We start from the raw sequence: 2,737 nt of genomic DNA, 5'->3' as shown, positions 1-2,737 counted from the left end.
ATATATATATATATATATATATATATATTCCTGGCACTTGGGCCGGTGGCACATGAAAAGACATTCGAGCGAGACCGTTGCCAGTGCCGCTGGACTGGCTCCTGTGCAGGTAGCACGTAAAATACACCATTTCAAGCATTGCCAGTACCCCTGACTGGCCTTCGTGCCGGTGGCACATAAAAGCACCTACTACACTCTCAGAGTGGTTGGCGTTAGGAAGGGCATCCAGCTGTAGAAACTCTGCCAAATCAGATTGGAGCCTGGTGTAGCCACCTGGTTCACCAGTCCTCAGTCAAATCGTCCAACCCATGCTAGCATGGAAAGCGGCCGTTAAACGATGATGATGATGATGATGATGATGATGATGATGATGATGATATTGAAGTTGGTTTATATTAATATATAAGTCAAAAGGTTTCATAAAAATCAAGTTCATTTAAAACAAAGGTTCTCAATGGGGGCCATAAGCCCCCTCTCTATGGGAGGAGCATTTGGAGCTCGAGTGGGGAATTTTGGAGCAAAGGGGCACTAGGCGGGGGCATTAAGAGAGTTTGGGATGCTAGTGGGGCGCTGGAAGACCCTCGTCTTTGGTAAGTTTAATTTGAAATTAATGGGTAGTAGCTATATTTTCACATCTCTGCAACAGTCAGTCTAAATAAACCATGCCTTTTAGTTTCAAATTTTCAATAACTTAAAAAAAACACTTTTCCACTTTGACAACACCAAGCAAATTCCTGGTATCATGTGTAACTGGTGCCGCTAAAGTGAAACCCCCAAAACTAAAAACAAATGAATAGTGACAAACGATTAAAAGAAAAAAAAGTAATGAATAAAAGCGAAAAGCTAAATGTGTGTGTGTGTGTATGTGTGTGTGTGTGTCCAAATATATAAAGAATGGTGGTCAGAATTTTGGATCAAATTGGCTTTTGGGAGTGGCTGATAGATATGTATTTGTTTATGTATGTGTATGTATGGGTATGTTTGTATGTATATGATTGCGTGTGTTGCCGTTTTGAATTCCTTTCTGCGATTGAACTTAAAGTGACCCCTGGCTATTAAAGACCCAACTACACACATACACACATGCGCGCACACACACACACATTTGTCTTAGGTTTTGTATCCATTTGAACTGCAGCTATACACCAGATAATGTGGTAAGTCTTATGTTCTGAAATTTAAATTTTGAATTTGTTTAAATTATAAAATTACACCCAGCTAAAAAAACATCTTTTGGCTTTGGAAAACAAAACCTTTTCTTTCTCTTTCTATATTTTTTGTTAAGGTAGAATTTCTCTGCTTTGGTAAGGATTTTTCAATTTCCTGTATCAAGCAATGGACAGAAGCATTTAAAAAAAATTAAATTCATAGAGGTGAACAAATTCAAAAATATTAATTTTAATCATAATGATGGAGAGGAGTAAACATTTTCTCTTTCCTTAATACTAACAAGAGCATAGTATGAGGGAGATTTGGCTACTATTTCTAGCAAATTGAACAACCACACAGAGAGTATCTTATTGGCTCATTTGTTGATGTGTATAAGTAAGCAAAAACTAAAGGAAAAACAGACACTAGCAAGCACACACACACACACACACACACACACACAAATGTATGTATATATATATGTGGCTCAGTGGTCAGAGCACCAAACTTACGACCATGAGGTTGTGAGTTCGAATCCCGGACCAGGCTGCGTGTTGTGTTCTTGAGCAAAACACTTTGCTCCAGTTCACTCAGCTGTAGAAATGAGTTGCGACGTCACTGGTGCCAAGCTGTATTGGCGTTTGCCTTTCCCTTGGATAACATCAGTGGCATGGAGAGGGGAGGCAGGTATGCATGGGCGACTGCTGGTCTTCCATAAACAACCTTGCCCGGACTTGTGCCTCGGAGGGTAACTTTCTAGGTGCAATCCCATGGTTATTCGTGACCAAAGAGGAACTCCGATATATATATATATATATATATATATATATATATATATACACACACATGTAAATTTGACATGGGCGATTCTTTCTTGTCTTAGGATTCACAAACAAATGGCTGGGTGGAATTGCGTGAAAAATTACACAGATGTGTAGAATGATCCAGTGGTGATACTGGGCTTTGTATTTTTTCATAGCTCCCATGGTTACCGAGATAATCTACTATAATAATACTCTTGTGTTTATGAATGAGAAAGTAAGGGGTGATAGATGAATAAGGAAGGAAGGAGTAATGTCATACTTGGTAGTGGAATGATGAAAATTGTACACAGAAAATCAAACAGCGTTTCAACTCTGTGTGAATATATGCGTCTGTATGTAAAAGGGGGGTATGTGAATGTGTGTGCGTGCGTGTGTGTGTGTGTGCATGTGCGCACGCAATGGAAGTGGGATGGTGCATCTTTGTTCACTTAGTATTTGGGTTTATTTTTCGATTTGGTTGAATCTTGGTTGTTTTTCTTTTGTTGGTCAGTTATTTTTAGTGTTTTGACAGAAAAAAGTCATTCTAAAATTGCTTTTTTAATGTAAGCATGCCCAACCAAGTCAAATGCTTACAGAGCAGGTTTTACAGCCACATCATCCAAACTGACCAGGAGAAACTGGGCTTAGCTGCTATTATACATATATATATATATATATATATATATATGAAAATAATTTCTGTGGGGGCCATCTGTGATTCCAAGGGTCAATATAGAATCTATCATTACAAAGCACTTAAATCTAGTCCTAAATTTAGATTGTTA

At 38.4% G+C, this 2,737-nt stretch overlaps 1 protein-coding gene across 5 annotated transcripts in view; it reads right to left on the bottom strand.

The window, feature by feature from the left end:
- LOC106868417 (tubulin monoglycylase TTLL3) overlaps window positions 1-2,737 on the bottom strand; it is a 110,671-nt gene that overhangs the window by 43,250 nt on the left and 64,684 nt on the right. The gene's annotated exons all lie outside the window — the stretch shown is intronic.

This window comes from Octopus bimaculoides, chromosome 3, assembly GCF_001194135.2.
Source record: "Octopus bimaculoides isolate UCB-OBI-ISO-001 chromosome 3, ASM119413v2, whole genome shotgun sequence".
Lineage (NCBI taxonomy): Eukaryota > Metazoa > Mollusca > Cephalopoda > Octopoda > Octopodidae > Octopus > Octopus bimaculoides.
The sequence above is the reverse complement of the archived record's forward strand: the minus strand, read 5'-3'. Positions and strand labels throughout refer to the sequence as shown.